Source organism: Schistocerca gregaria, chromosome 8, assembly GCF_023897955.1.
Source record: "Schistocerca gregaria isolate iqSchGreg1 chromosome 8, iqSchGreg1.2, whole genome shotgun sequence".
Classification (NCBI taxonomy): Eukaryota; Metazoa; Arthropoda; class Insecta; order Orthoptera; family Acrididae; genus Schistocerca; species Schistocerca gregaria.
Genome location: NC_064927.1, coordinates 504744345 through 504761227, shown reverse-complemented (window position 1 = coordinate 504761227; position 16883 = coordinate 504744345). Strand labels below are relative to the sequence as shown.

The 16883-nt window shown below is 42.7% G+C and overlaps 1 protein-coding gene across 5 annotated transcripts in view; it reads left to right on the top strand.

Annotated features, from left to right (window-relative positions):
• LOC126285003 (fructose-bisphosphate aldolase-like) overlaps nucleotides 1-16883 on the top strand; it is a 152118-nt gene that overhangs the window by 25655 nt on the left and 109580 nt on the right. Inside the window, exon 1 of one of the 5 annotated variants that reach the window (XM_049984313.1) lies at nucleotides 10494-12033. The exons of 3 other annotated variants lie outside the window; for them this stretch is intronic. The gene's annotated coding sequence lies outside the window, so the exon portion shown is untranslated. Of the gene's footprint in view, nucleotides 1-10493; nucleotides 12034-16883 lie in introns of those variants that run through there. One more of the 5 variants, XM_049984307.1, reaches the window with a different exon arrangement.

The following is a 16883-nucleotide window of genomic DNA, read 5'->3' as shown; positions in this document are numbered from 1 at the left end:
TGAAAATGGTATCAAAATATCAAGTTTTTTTTGAAGACGCCTTTGCAGGTTGTTGTAATACATCATTTATAAGCCTTGTACGCTTCTTTATTCCGAAAATACTATTTCTATAAGTCGAGGTTCCCCAAAACAATTCCATACTATCAGTGATTGGAAAGATGCAGAATTAATCAATTTTTTTTCATTTTTAAATCACTTACAGCAGAAACCCCGTGTATTGCGAATAAAGTTGAAATAACGGGTTGAAGTAAAGCACAGCAATAATTCCAAGGTATGAATTTTACAATTAAATCGTGATCCGTCTGTGTTACCAAAACATTAACAATTACCTACTTCTTGTGTCGCTTCAATAGACTGTTTTTATAGCTTTAGGAGTCCTATGACGAAGTGCTAAATTGTATATACTGAACCTTCTCAAAATTTGTAATGATAATCAGCTTGCTTTTTTACCATTTGTTAATGTACGTAAATTTTTCATTAACTGCCTTTTAAGTAAGAGAACTGGTACTATATCGTATACAAATATTTGTGAAGTACCTGAAAAAACGGGCAAAATTTACAACTTCTTACATTGTAAGTGGAAGATCATATTCTCACATGCATCCATACTCTGAAGCCACAGTGAAGTACAAGGCTAAGGCTATTTTTATTGTAGTAGCACGTGTAGGGTACAAGTATCAGAAACATGCGTCTTTCTATCAGAGTGAATTTTATTTTGGTGTGTTCGTCGGAGTTGAAATACAGGTTCAACGTCATTATTCCTTGTAGCGGCAAGCGTATTGTACCTGAAGACTAGAAACAAAGGCGCTTAGGTAAATTTATCGAATGAATGCTAAAATAAGTGACGGAGGTAAAAATTGAAGCAGAATAATACACTCGGTTGTTCAGCCGTCTCCCGGAACAACTGCTGATGTATAGGGAATTCTGAAGGCACTGGAGCAGGTGACACGCCATGGCAGTAGAAAGCTTCTCTTCTGCTCTGACTGTGCCCTGTAATCTACACACCAAACGTACGCAGTAGGAAAAAAAGATTAGTATTTAACGACCCGTCGACAGCGTTGTCATTAGAGATGGAGCACAAGCTCGGATTAAAGAAAAACGGGAAAGGAAATCGAGCGCTCCCTTTCAAAGCAACTGTCCTAACGTGTCCCTTAAGCAGTTGAGGGAAATCACGGTGTTCTAACGAACGCAGCCTCGCTCGGTCCAAAACCATGCCAGAAATGTTTTATCCTACTGGGTATCGGGACATATTGGGATATGGAGACGACAAACAAGCCGAAGAAGCTTGTCGAGGATGCGTTGTGACTCGGGTGTGCGTTCCCCTTGTACTTGATCAAATCATTGTCGGATAGAAAGATCGTGCATCTTTGGAAATATGAGTACTTGGTGGTGGTAAGTAATAAATCGCCCAACCAGGCGCGGCGAACCTGATGTCAGCCACACTGGTGGAAGTTAGCCTTATCAGGTTGAGAATAGGACACTGTCCATTGACATTCACTTTCCTCCGCCGTTAGATAATCCACAAACATATGAAGCTTGTGGGATACCGTTTTAGGTGCAGTCTATTTTGAGAAACGTGTTTCGTATGCTCACATAAGAGCAACACTTTACTCGACTGAACATCTGTCCACCATCCCAGCTGACAACGGCAGCAGTGCAAAATGCATTATAAAATTTTGTGAAATGAAGGGTTCTTGCCGAAAATTTTGCGGAGAGGAAGTTAATGAGCACAAAGTGAAGGGCTTGCTGTTTGTTTTTGTTAAAATAGCCAACCACTGATATAACACACAGTGTGTCAGGAAGGCGTTTTTCCAAACGATTGGTGGGTTTTTTATACATACGATCCACTATTTGCGTCGACATATGAATCGAACTGAAGAAATGTTACTACGTGTTCCTAGGGAAACGTCGCAGCACTTTCTCGTGTGAGGGCAAACGTCATTCACACAACAAGATTGTGCATGTTGATACACAGTAAGGGCGCTCGTGATCGTGCTGATGAGCGTCTTCCATCCAACATCGTCACCATCAGAAACAAGGGATTCAAATGTTTCTCCGACAAAGGGTCGTTTTCAGACGGCGCAAATAATTATACCCGCAGAAGACGCCGGGAAGACCTCGTCTATCACCATTCAAGTGGGAGGGAACGGGGTAGGAACCATTGGAACGCGAAGAATTCTTTGAACTCTCCCTCCGTTTTACGCTGTGGAGGAATTCCCGCCTAGCCCTATCGGAGTTGTACAATCTGAAGCTAACTATAGCACTCTTCCGAGACTGCAGAGCCGCTCCGTGACCAGCGTCGCTCTCCCGCCACCACACACCAAAGAGCACACAAATCATCGCGCCGGAACGAGGTCCAGTAATGGCTGGCGGCTACGATCGCGTGTCGCTGTCGCTGGTGGGCCGACCACCTTCCTTTGACCTTGCCGTGCGTTCGGAATGCTTTCACGGTGCCGTACACTTTCTGCCATTTCACCGCCACCAGCTTTCCGTGACGTCATCAGCAACAGAATCTCTGGACAGATTGTATCTGTGGAAAAATGAAAAATTCCATGGCGTGAGGACTAGGATTTCTATTACCGTTCCTGCGCGGTTTTGGTATGTGATAATGTACTATGTAATGGTTCCGCAAAAATTTCTGCCATAAACCACTGTACCGAGTTGCTTTATCATTAAAATAATTTCAAATTCCCACGCATATTTCACGCGCGTCTTCTCGTTTCCCATACGTACATTAGTATTGAAAACTCAGCGATGACCGCTTTTATGCTCGTCAAGACGTCGCGTAAAACTACTCCTTTCCTTGTAAAACAGAGCTTCATTCGTGACGAAAACCACTCGCCGGATTGGAAGACGAGCGAGTCTATTTCGTGAGCGCAGTCCGGGTCTCCCGGTCACTACTGCCATACGATCTCCTGAAGCGTCCATTTTACTGGCGCGTGTTCACGACTGTTCGTGTTTGGGAGTATCTTTAATGGATTAAGGCAAAGCTACGGTTGCAGGTTCGAATCCTACCTTGGGCATGGACGTGTCTGATGTCCTTAGGTTAGTTAGGTTTCAGTAGTTCTAAGTTCTAGGGGACTGATGACCACAGTAGTTAAGGCCCATAGTGCTCAGAGCCATTTGAACCATTTGAACTATTGTTCCAAGCTCCAGTTTCTCTTCTGAAACCTTTATGTATCTGACCGCGATCTTTAATTTTTCCACGTTTTCTTCCTACTGTATGTACACTCCTGGAAATTGAAATAAGAACACCGTGAATTCATTGTCCCAGGAAGGGGAAACTTTATTGACACATTCCTGGGGTCAGATACATCACATGATCACACTGACAGAACCACAGGCACATAGACACAGGCAACAGAGCATGCACAATGTCGGCACTAGTACAGTGTATATCCACCTTTCGCAGCAATGCAGGCTGCTATTCTCCCATGGAGACGATCGTAGAGATGCTGGATGTAGTCCTGTGGAACGGCTTGCCATGTCATTTCCACCTGGCGCCTCAGTTGGACCAGCGTTCGTGCTGGACGTGCAGACCGCGTGAGACGACGCTTCATCCAGTCCCAAACATGCTCAATGGGGGACAGATCCGGAGATCTTGCTGGCCAGGGTAGTTGACTTACACCTTCTAGAGCACGTTGGGTGGCACGGGATACATGCGGACGTGCATTGTCCTGTTGGAACAGCAAGTTCCCTTGCCGGTCTAGGAATGGTGCAACGATGGGTTCGATGACGGTTTGGATGTACCGTGCACTATTCAGTGTCCCCTCGACGATCACCAGAGGTGTACGGCCAGTGTAGGAGATCACTCCCCACACCATGATGCCGGGTGTTGGCCCTGTGTGCCTCGGTCGTATGCAGTCCTGATTGTGGCACTCACCTGCACGGCGCCAAACACGCATACGACCATCATTGCCACCAAGGCAGAAGCGACTCTCATCGCTGAAGACGACACGTCTCCATTCGTCCCTCCATTCACGCCTGTCGCGACACCACTGCACGATGTTGGGGCGTGAGCGGAAGACGGCGTAACGGTGTGCGGGACCGTAGCCCAGCTTCATGGAGACGGTGGCGAATGGTCCTCGCCGATACCCCAGGAGCAACAGTGTCCCTAATTTGCTGGGAAGTGGCGGTGCGGTCCCCTACGGCACTGCGTAGGATCCTACGGTCTTGGCGTGCATCCGTGCGTCGCTGCGGTCCGGTCCCAGGTCGACGGGCACGTGCACCTTCCGCCGACCACTGGCGACAACATCGATGAACTGTGGAGACCTCACGCCCCACGTGTTGAGCAATTCGGCGGTACGTCCACCCGGCCTCCCGCATGCCCACTATACGCCCTCGCTCAAAGTCCGTCAACTGCACATACGGTTCACGTCCACGCTGTCGCGGCATGCTACCAGTGTTAAAGACTGCGATGGAGCTCCGTATGCCACGGCAAACTGGCTGACACTGACGGCGGCGGTGCACAAATGCTGCGCAGCTAGCGCCATTCGACGGCCAACACCGCGGTTCCTGGTGTGTCCGCTGTGCCGTGCGTGTGATCATTGCTTGTACAGCCCTCTCGCAGTGTCCGGAGCAAGTATAGTGGGTCTGACACCGGTGTCAGTGTGTTCTTTTTTCCATTTCCACGAGTGTATTTTCAAAGACCATTACTACGATCACAATTTTGTAAGACTCTGATACTGATTATGTAAGTTATCAATAGCTACATTTTCTCAATTAGTAGCATTAACGCGGTGGAGGTTACACGTTCCTCACATAGTCCACACACACACACACACACATACACACACACACACACACACACACACACACACACACGTTGTGCTTCGCCCCGTACATCGCTGATGATAAAAGTGAGACATATACTTAACAGATGCTTAATATCTCAAGAAAATGTATTTTCCAAATTGTAGATAGTACTTGCAGTAGCCCAGAAATTGCTTAATTTCTCTGTTCGAAAACAGATAGGTGAATTGACGACACAGCATAACGACATAAGGGCTACTATAGTGCAATACAAAGTTTTGTGCACATGGGGCTTTCTAGGTTAGAGAACCCCTCTCTTGGGAGCACAGATGATTTACCTGTTAAATCAGCCACAGCGACCTCAGAGAATCTTGGTACTCGCAGTCTGAAGGTTATAACGCACAGATATTGTTAGGAACAGAAAGTTGGCTGAAGCCAGACGTCAGTGACAACGAAATCCGAAGTTGAGAATGGAATGTTTATCGTAAGGATAGGTTAGCCGCCAATGGTGGCGGCGTGTTTATTGCAGTAAAAGACCCAAATTCCGACTGTGAAATAATCTGGGTGGAATTGAGTATCAAAGAACGGTCAAATATGGTGGTGGGATGCTTCTATATACCATCTGGGTCAGGATCTGTAGTTGTAGAGCGCCTCAGTCAGAACATGCAGAATATCCTTAGTAATTTTCCTGATCATGCCGTTGTAATAACGGATGACTTCAACTTGCCGGGTATTGATTGGGAGTGTTATGCTCTCAAACCGGTGCCAGAGACAGGGAATCGTGTGGCATTATTCTGGATGTCTTGTCCGAAAATTACTTTCAGCGGATAGTTAGAGAACCAACTCGTGAGGCTAACGGCTTAGACCTTCTGGCAACAAAGAGACCTGAACTTATCGAATCAGTTACCGATGAGGAAGGTCTCAGTGATCATAAAGCTATGACGGCGGGTCCTCTTATTTGCTCAGCAAGGGTGACAGGATACAAATTTCAGAATATATCAGCAGTCAGCATCAAATATTCGGAGATGAGGACGAAGATGTGGAGAACAAATTGGAAAAAATTCAAAGACATCATTCAATATATCCTAGACAATTATGTTCCGAGCAAGGTATTAAGGGATGGGAAAGATCCACAATGGTTTAATAGCCGTGTTAGAAAAGCGCTACGTAAAGAGCGCTTCATCTCTCATTCAAGAGAAGTAAAAACCTAACTGACAAACAAAAGTTCAACGAAGTGAAAATGAGCGTAAGGAGAGCAATGAGAGAAGCGTTCAATGATTTTGAAAGTAAGATGTTGTCAAACGACCTGAGTAAAAATCCTAAGAGATTTTGGTTGTGTGTAAAATCAGTGAGTGAGTCAAAATCATCTATTCATTCTTTCAGCGACCACACCGGCACCGAAACGGAAGATAAGAGAGAAGGCCGAAATACTGAATTTGGGCTTCCGAAGTTGTTTCACAGCGAAAGATCGTAACATTGTCCCTCCTTTGAATCGTCGTGCGAAATCGAAATGGCAGATATTGAGAACGGATCGCGGAATCGAAAAGCAGCTACAATCGCTTAGTAGCGGAAAGGCTTCGGGACCGGATGAGATACCTATCAGGTTCTATAAAGATTATGCGAAAGAACTTGCTCCATTTCTAGGTCGCTTGAGCAACGAAATGTACCTAACGACTGGAAAAAATCGCAGGTCATTCCCGTTTTTAAGAAAGGCCGTAAGGCAGATCCACACAATAATAGACCTATATCGTTGACGTCAATATGTTGTAGAATTATAGAATATGTTTTATGCTCAAGAATTATGATTTAGGATTTCGTTGTCATTGATGTCTGGTTTCAGCCAGCTTTCTGATCGGTTGGAAGTCTTTCTTTTTTAATCATGGGGTATGCTACAGTGTTCAGTACTATATCTTGTGTAGGATGTTCATTCATAAAGCTAGCGAGGTGTTTCTTGTTGAACAACTTAACAGACGTTAAGTGATTTAGTAAAAGAATATCTGTCCATTATATCAACATATTTCCTCTACCATGAGTTTCTTTGAAGGATTCTCACAGTACAGTACTTTGAATTTCTTAATTATAAAATAACAGTTCTGAACGTTAAACAGGCTTATTTCTAGAGACTGCACTTCGTTGCAGTTTATTTCAAAATAAGACCTAATCTTATGAAAAAGCTGTAACGAAAACTTGAAATTATCAACATTCATCTATTTTAATATTCCTGTTGCTTCTTCAGTGGTTTGATATGCATTTGATATTCATTGAATTTCAGTAGTTTAAAGGTTGCAAATTTTCATTAACTCTGTATGTAAAGTTTCACCTTGTAAAAATATGGACGCGGAATGATGGCTTCCAAATGATTTTTAAGAATGGACTTATTTCAATAGCCAGAATGGTTAGTGAAAAACATTTTTGCATTTCGTATAGTGAAACTTCCTGGCAGATTAAAACTGTGTGCCCGACCGAGACTCGAACTCGGGACCTTTGCCTTTCGCGGGCAAGTGCTCTACCATCCGAACCACCGAATGCTTCGGTAGCTCAGATGGTTGAGTACTTGCCCGCAAAAGGCAAGGGTCCCGAGTTCGAGTCTCGGTCGGGCACACAGTTTTAATCTGCCAGGAAGTTTCATATCAGCGCACACTCCGCTGCAGAGTGAAAATCTCATTCTGGATTTCGTATAATACTTATTAATTTGAGGTGCATAATAGTGAACGAAATGTGCGTTACGTAAACTGCTTTGATTTTTGCTTAAACTCTTGATTTCTTTGCCATTCACGATATTTGCGTCAGTTTTTGTCCATTTCTATGAATGATTATGTATTATTATTCTAAAATACGTTTTGATATGCCGTCTGCCGTTTGATTTTCTCGAATAATGAATCCTCAAAAACGCTCAAATATTTCCCCGCTCGATATGGCACGTGCTGTAAGGCAAGAACCATGTAATTTTGTTCTGAATCATCTGTTGTCATCAGCCGTGAGAGCTAAGAAGGAAACCTTTCTAATTTCCGTCCTTATCACCTTCTTACCAGGCAGTCAAATATCTCATTCTTAATCGTCGTAGGAACACTTTCGAATACTGCGCTGGTTTCTAAGAGATTCTTCAAATCTGAGTATAATTTAGAGGCAATAATCACTAATTCTCTTAACACCCCTGGATTTACTGAATCTTCATTTTCATCACGTCAACGTAAGGGAGTTTCAAAGTTTCTACAGAATAGACAAATCCAGGACCTGTTTTGGATAAAATTTCACTTTTCTTTTTAACCTTTATGTTATACTTATCGATTGAAAGTCTCTGTCCCAGTAATTTTGTCCTTGATACCAACAGTTCCTTAAAAAAGGGACAATGAAACTGCAAGGTGCTCCTTTTTGACTTCTCACACTTTTCAGTTTTTCTTCTTTCATTTTCTTTGTGTTTCTAAAAATACCTTTTGTCTACGTTACTTCACCTACCGCAAAGCCAACTTTTCCGTTCGTACCTTTCAGAATTAATGCTACGAAAATATTTTTTGTTGTTGTTGTTGTTTATGCCTTGTTGAGATATTAGAATATCAGGTGTTGAACAATCTCTCTTCTTAACTGTAACGTTTTCGTGCAGAGACAGCGTTGAAAACGTAAGCTGTTAAAGGTGACTACAGTAACAGAACTTACTTCTTGGGGATGCAAGACGATAGTTAGTTTTCTGTAAAATAAAAGAGCCGAAGGAAACGAATCAAATGACTAGCAGGATAATAGTCTAATTCTACTCTTTATATCGTTCAAGAAAGTGGTACCCGTTTGAGAATGACACACTGGAAGTATTCAGAAATCCTTCCAGCAGCACTCTAGGGTCGACACAGCGAAAGCAACGGTACCCGCCTCCCTTGCAGCCTCTGGTCCAGCTTTCGCTGTGCGCATTCGTACAACAGTCGAACATGATGGCGCTGAAACTGTGGGAATAGGGAGGGGATGCTGCAGTTCCACAGTCTGTCAACGTTGTTTTGTCAGATGTCAACTGGTGTTTATTTCAAGCGTGGGTGAGATTGCTCCAGGTGTTCCAGAGTTAGGCTTATATGCCACCAGTCCCCACCCTCCCCTCCCTCCATAAATAAGGGCGCCAGGGATCTCTTGCACTCACGGTATTTCTCTACTGGTACTAAAACTTACGTGGTAAAATTTTGACTATTAGGAAAAATCTCTCCTTGTTCCGTGTGTTTACTGAATGTATGTTATATTTCTCGAGCGTTTGAGGAACCCGCAGCCTGGCTGGCTTTAACGATTGTCTCAGTAGCCAGCGAATTCGACAACAGAATGATTCGCAGTCTCTGATGACCTCGATATCGACGCGACGTTAAATCTTTCTTCCTTCCACCAGAATGATTCACTTCTCAAAGGCTAACACTGAACGTGCCGGCTGCGTTTGCTCTGTACTTTAGATCTGCAGTAGCCCTACTCTTGAGTGAATTATAGCGTGCGAAATCTGGTATGACCTTTCACTAAAATGTTATCTGAAGAACGTGAGATCCCAATGAGTGCGAAAGCAGTAACAGACGCCACGTCACAGTTCTCTCCCCATAATCAGCATTGTACGTCTGTGCTGGGAAAATCTTTGCAATTTGCTTCGAAGAGGCACTCTTGCGGAACAGATCTTTTTCAGTGGTGCGTTCTCTTCAGTACAGACGAAGGTAAAGGCAGAAGAAAACTGCACTATGTCTACCGTTATTCTTACCACGAAACACTTGGTTAATAGATTTTAGGGGCCGCTGATCATTCGAAAACTAGTTCTTTACATTATTGCACAATAATTGTCTTCCTTTGCTCTCGTAAGTACTCGTTAAGTATGTTGTGAATCAAAAGTAACACATCATCCGCCGTTCAATTAATTATCCACTAACATTACTTCCCGTCTAAGAAACTTTTGAGATCCTCGTTAATGTAGTTTCATTGGGATAATAATCTGTGGGTCTTAAGCGAAAGTAACGTCTTCGACCATGTTTGTAAACAATTTATTTGATAAGCCAGCTGCACTGTTTACTACAATGGCGTGATGTTTCTCTGCTGCTTCCTTTCCTCTTTATCTCAGTTCAAGTGATTGTATTACTTCATACCTTTGTGTAAAACGATTGGGAATGATCTTCGTTTATGTACTAAATCCAGAAAGTGAATCCCCTATTGCCCTCTCTCTACGCCCCTTCCTTCACTATTCGTCAAGGTGCGATTCTAAAGTGTGTGTGGGGGCGGCGGATACTCGGTAGACAAAAATTACATGGGTGTAAAATTTCCTTCACACTCCCCTGTACCCAGAAATTTCACACACAAGGGCGTACGCTTGAGAGAGAGAGAGAGAGAGAGAGAGAGAGAGAGAGAGAGAGAGAGAGAGAGAGAAGAAGAGCGCCTCCCACTTCGGCGCAAACACACGCCACTTCATACGTCCCTTCCCCACCTACCCAACGCTCGCGCTTCGCCATTTTCCTCATTTTTACGGTTCCGTACCTCAGTCGGCTAAAACCGAACCCTTGCTGCATCACTTTGTTGTCTGTCTGTGAAGGCCCCTTTTTTTCAGGAACGGCTAGACTTATCAAACTGAAATTTGTGTCACATGCTAAGGTCTGCAGTCGCTTGGCGCTGTAAGAAAATGTAAGCTTCTACGTGGTGTGTGAGAAATGTAATGACAGTGACAACACTGCCAGCGATCTGGCAACGCTGTTTTGTTCTACTTCTGTAGACCCGTGCGTTCATCCCTTTCATACGCTCAGTCCGAGTTTCAGCTCCGTTCAGCCATCACGCGATTTTTGAGAACGACATCAGCGAAGTTGCGTTTGTGTTGTGTGTTATGAAAATGGAACGGCGGTATTTAGAGCAACGTTATACCATGAATTTTTTTGCTAAACTTGGGAATTCGCTAGTGTGATTTTCGAAACAGGCAGTTCATTATCAAGAGCATAAATCATATTTCGAAGACCGAGAACACGGTGAAGAAGAACCTCGTTCAGGGAGACATTTCAACTTCAAAAACCGATGAAAACGTCGATAGGGTGTGCTCTTGTGAGATTGGACTGACGTTTAACAATACAAACCATGTGTTTTACAAAGATGTCCTTGAAAGGCTCAGGAAAAGTTGAGTCGACTGAGACCAGATATTGCAGTCAAGTGGATTCAGCATCATGACAACACTCCATATCAGACGGTCGTCATGAAATTTTTGTCCTGAAAAGGCAATCATATTCTTCTCCACCTGCCCATTCATCTGATCTGGCTCCCTGTGACTTTTTTCTTTTCCCGAAACTGAAAAAGTCTTAAAAGGACGGTATATTGGATCTCTGGAGGACATTACAATTCATGTGACCGACATGTTAAAGGCGCTACCAGTTAAAGCCTTCCAGCGCTGCTATCAAGACGAAACAGCTACTCCGCTGGTGTATAGCTGCCGAAGGGAACCGCTCTGAAGGGGACAGTATTGTTGTTCGAAATGTATATTCCGCCTGTACTTTCCTCGAACACCTCGTAAGTCAACGTAATCAAAAGATACGGCCATTTATCTCTCATTTTGTTACTCGCAAACTCATCGGAACCTATAGGGTACGTCCCTTTTACATAGAATCATTTGCAAGAAGCGAGTTTTCAAAGTGCAAGTGAAGGGAAAAATACAAAAATTGTTAATTTGTAATTATCACACACAAAATTTGTCACGTGTCGTCCGACACTCTGTCTGTCTGTTAAGACCACTTTTTCTTAGGAACAGGTAGACATATCAAGTTGGGGAAACAAGTTCCTACGTCAATGCAATCAAATGATACGACTATTTGTCACGTGTTTTGATATTCGCAGACTCACTCATCAGAATCAGTCGATATCGACGACAGGCAAAAATCACGGAGATTCTCGATTACCGTTACAAATGAACTCTCTATATACATAATTAAGTCTGCACGGAATCCAGAGAGCACGAGTCACGCTCGAACTTGGCCAATTTTTAAGGTATAGTCCACAAATATTGTCAGTGATAGTGGTAAAATGTATCGTTCCAATAATGGCGAATTCTAGCTGTTAGACCCTTATGACCTAATCTGTGGTATCACTCACGAACCCGAGGTCCTGTGGTATCACTCACGAACCCGAGGTCTTCCCGAAGGCTTCTGCGTTATCTCTGTAGTCGGTGACGCAACTCACCATCTAGCAGAAGGATTTCGCCAGTCGCTGTTTTTGCAGTCAGTGTAACACGACTTATCAGTGCTGATTTCTCTGAAGTTCACGTCATCAGATCAGTGACGCCGTCGCTGAGCTATCGTCTTCAAGGCGGTAAGATGTACTCGAGCGTTATACTTATGTCAAGACTTACGTGTCTACAGTATTGTTTTGAACGAACTCAAACTAAGACGTAATGTAGCCTTTCGATACTTCCTACATACGTTAGAATGCACATTCGGCCTACCAATACTCAAAACATTCGTTTTCTAACTGACTATAAATTGTTAAACGCATCGCGTGTACCGGACATTTTCTCGCCTAAGACATTTTACTTAACCTTTATATAGGTTAAGTTAGAAGTGAGGCAACAAGTAACTTCTTTAAGCAACTTTCTCTAAGCATAATTCAGTTTTTTTATCATTAGTTTCTACTTAATAATCGATCAGATTGTTATTATTACTGTTGTTGTTGTCAATAAAGTCAGAAGGTTCATTGCTGCCGTTATTACGATACAAAGCAGTTACAAGCCATCAGTTACGTGAGCATTTTTCTGCAGACTTAACTATATCTTTTACAATGTTCTTCCTAATTACTATTTTGCAAAAATATTGACCTTTTACACATCGTCTTAAACCGCAGTCTCAGCCATCCTGGTGCCTTTCTTCTGTCTGGGAATTCTTCCACCACAATCTTGCTGCATCTTTCTTATTCTGATATCATTACATCACCTATTCACTTATTCCTTTTACCTTTTATTTTTGCAACGTTAGTTTCTCTAAATACGTCAGGTAGAGTTTTCGCGAAGTCACTATTCTCCACTGACTCTCCACAGAAGCTTACGTAATATTTTCCTTCCAGATGTTCAGAGGGCTGTCTCGTTGCAATCTTGGTTTCACATGCATATGGTAGAACTTGTTGTACAAGTGACTTGTCGATGTATACTTTTGTTTTACCAGAGGTATTTTTGCTCTTCAAGAAATTTGACAGGAAAAACCTAAGAATAAAGTCGTCCTACAGTCTTCTCAATAGCGTTTTTATTTTACCAATACACATTTCGAAACAGCTTCGTCATCAGGACTGTGGTAGGCTGTCGAAAGGCATTCATTGTGATACCTTTTGAGTTTCCAATTCTAATTTTAACATTTTCCTTTATTTGCTGTACTGAAGTTTACCAGATTTTAGATTCATTTTCTAGTTCAAATCTTTTCCTCTGAATTTGCAAGTTGTTATATTTAAGGGTACAGGTGAGCACATAATATTTTATTTTATTACTCTTTAATTGTAAATCAGTGCATTTGAAGACTTCAGTTAACTGCTGTGTGTGAATTGTAAATTTCCTTTAATTGTATCCTAAAGGAACTACATCGTCAGGATAAGCCTATACAGGATTTTACGTCTTTAAATTTATTCCCTCAGATGTTTAATGTGTCACATCACTCGTTCTGGTACCAGGATGGAGAGAACTGGTGAAAACGTCTTTAACCCCTGGGTGCATAGTAACCCCATATGTAATGAGCTTTTTAAAACACACTGCGAAAGCGGTAAATTCTATACATATTTCGGTTACATTTATAACTTTTTGCGTGATTCAGAAAATAATTTGTATTAACGTTCGTAAAGGTTTTTTGAAGTCACCATCAGAAATTATATTTCTTGATATTTTTTCTTACACATTATTAGTGTAAATATGTGAGCCAAAGAATGTCTCTCTCGTCGGTAACCTGCTTGTGCATTATAGAATATATTCTTCGGTATACGACTTGATTTTTGATAATAGCGTATTATGTAAAATTTCATATTCTGTAATCCTCAATGAGATACTCATATTTAGTAGATATGGTGGACTCGCCTTTTTGTTTATAATTTAGAGTTTTTTTGCCTGTTGTTGAATACTTCCTCCTGATTACATATTCTTGAATATTAAAATCTAAAAATAAACCGTACATTTGGAATTAATGTAATAATACTGCGCTAACAAACAGTTAGAGGCACTTTTAACCCAGAAATGAGCCACATCCACTCTAAATAATTGCATGCGTTTGAGGACATCCTGAACATTGAAGGCTGGAGCACATGTCCTAGCTGTCTATGCTTTGTCGATGGGCTTTCTCTATTTAATTCTTCTCTCTACTCAAAAGCGGACTGACGCTCCATATTAATGACATGAATTGTGGTAGGCGTCAATGAAACATATGCAAATTTAGCTTCCAAAAATTGTGATGGAGGACCTTATGACCATTAAATGAAACAAGTCATAATGACTTTGATTTATCACAATAAACTGAATATTAAACAATTGTAACCTGAGACAGCAATAACTAGATAAAACCATAGACAAACAATTTAACGGAAACCTGTGGCAAGTTTAATATCCTTGCCATATCTGACATGGTCTGGGAGGAGGAGGGGGGGGGGGGGTTCAAATGGCTCTGAGCACTATGGGACTTAACAGCTGTGGTCATCAGTACCCTGGAACGTAGAACTACTTAAACTTAACTAACCTAAGGACATCACACACATCTATGCCCGAGGCAGGATTCGAACCTGCGACCGTAGCAGTCACGCGGTTCCGGACTGAAGTGTCTAGAACCGCACGGCCACCACGGCCGGCAGGAGGGGGGGGGGGGGGATGCTTATAATCTTAAAAGAAAGTTACTTACAGTAATAGTATGCCTAGTGATTGTCGTAAGATTAATGGAAGTTACTCATACTACAGAAAGGAAAAGCCACACCTGTGGGCAAAGTTGAAAGCAAACTGTTCATTACTAACAAAAAGCAAGACTTTAAAGTGAAGCTTGAAATATGGCTACGAAGAATAACTAATTTCCCTGCACCTCGTTGCAACTGTGGCACGATCTCACCATAGTATTGTAGTTGGTGGTTCATGTGGTTGTAGAACCAAACACTGGTGGAACCAGCGACCATTGTCAGTGTCTAAGTCAAGATCAGCCCGAACTGCTTCTAAATCACCAATGTATTGGCTCAGCAGGCTCTCCGGCAGTTTCCTACCTTGAAGTCGGATAACAGAGACTCCGGACCTTGATCTTAATTTTAGAGCTCTTAATTTCCCATCACAATATCCAGTTGAATGTGAAGTAAGAGGAAACCTTGCATTGCCGTATTTTCCGTCTCACAGTATTCGGTTGACTTGGGTTCAAATCTTTAGATCGCCGACCGATTACTCATCACTAAAATTCGTCTCCTTGCCATCTTCAGCCGCATCTGGGGTGATGGAGAATTCCCGTCACATTGACGAGAAAGCAGTCTCCGGTACATGGCGGTTTTCCCCTGGATTGCTCCACTACTGACAACTTGGTATACCTGGAGTTTGCCATCCGAACGGCCTTTTCCCGTCCCCAGCGCCTTATGGTTCAAATGGCTCTGAGCGCCATGGGACTTAACTTCGGAGCTCATCAGTCCCCGAGAACTTAGAACTACTTAAACCCAACTAACCTAAGGACATCATACACATCCATGCCCGAGGCAGTATTCGAACCTGCGACCGTAGCGGTCGCGCGGTTCCAGACTGAAGCACCTAGAACAGCTCGGCCACCATGGGCCGGCTTCTACTTAATAAGTTTTCATAGTTCTTAGTGTATGCATTTTGGAGCCCACGTTTGCTAGACTTTCCAGCTTCGAATGACCGTTACTTTCATATCCGTCTGCCTGTTCACATCTACATCGTGTCCTGATTAACTGTTTTTTGAGTAAACAACCTAACTACTTTCGACGCAGTCCCATTTTAGGTCAGTACACTTTCTCCAACTGTCTTCCAGTGAGATGTTCAGTCCCTAAGGGCTGTTCTGGAAGGATTGTAAAATAAACATTGCTGTAACATGGCAGTGAATAAGAAAATTATTCGTAGATTAATACGCATTTTCAGGATTATAGTAGGATCACAATGAAGGAATTGACAGACCACCGGGATGAAGTGACAGAATTGTTGTTCCGGAATTGACATTTGATAATGACACTTTTACGCCAATTTTCAGACACTTCGCAAACAGCTTAACGCGCAGTGATTGTCATCACAGATGTAACGTTTGTACTGCTTGGGAACAACTAAAATTGGTTCCACGGTGTGATAACTGTGTCATTGATGGAGCATTTATCTAGGAAAGCAGTGGAAGGCCGTATTTCCATGAGTTGTAAATCCATAAACGTCATATACAGGGTGGTCAAAAAGAGTCTGGAAAGTTTGCCAATGTGTTGCATGGTAGGTTGTGCTGAAAACTGTTAAGAAGAAAATTAGATAAATTGCACCGTTTCCGAGTTAATTAGCATTGAAGTTAGCGTGTCAGGCCGTTGCGTGCAGATTGAAGCGGCTTGCCAGATACATTGTCAACTGTTTTCACACCGTAAGTGTTAGCGCACGAGACTGCTTAGCCTCTGGCTCGGGTCGGATTCTTACCACCGCCCTATGCCGAATTCTTGTATCGCGCTCTTGTTTGGGTTTAGCGAACCAAACGAAGTACACGGTGGGCACATCATCTCCGTCGGGCCACTTGGATTTGCTCGCACAACGACCCGATTGGGCAAATTTAAATGATTACTAACTCGGAAAAGGTGCAACATATCGACTCTTTCTGTTGCCAATTTTTGTGCAGCACTACCTATCCTTCAGCACAGTTATAAGCTTTTCAGACTATTTCTGACCATAGTGTACAAAATGCAACGTTTGGGAGAGTACTTTTGCGTCAACTAACTGACTCGAAGAAATCTAGGAAAACGCAAATAATTGCTGCGCGGTCGTTTAAGAATATGCACCTCCCTACTGTTAATCCAGAATACAGCAAACAACAATCGCTATTTAGGTTCATAGGTGGCGCAAGGAGATTGTTAGTAGTCCTGCCAGAAACCCCGAATAAAATAACACTTCGTTATTTCGCCTTGCAGTTCAGTTCTGGGAAGGCTTATTTTTGGTACCTTGCATTCATATTTCATCTCTTGAATCACTTGAC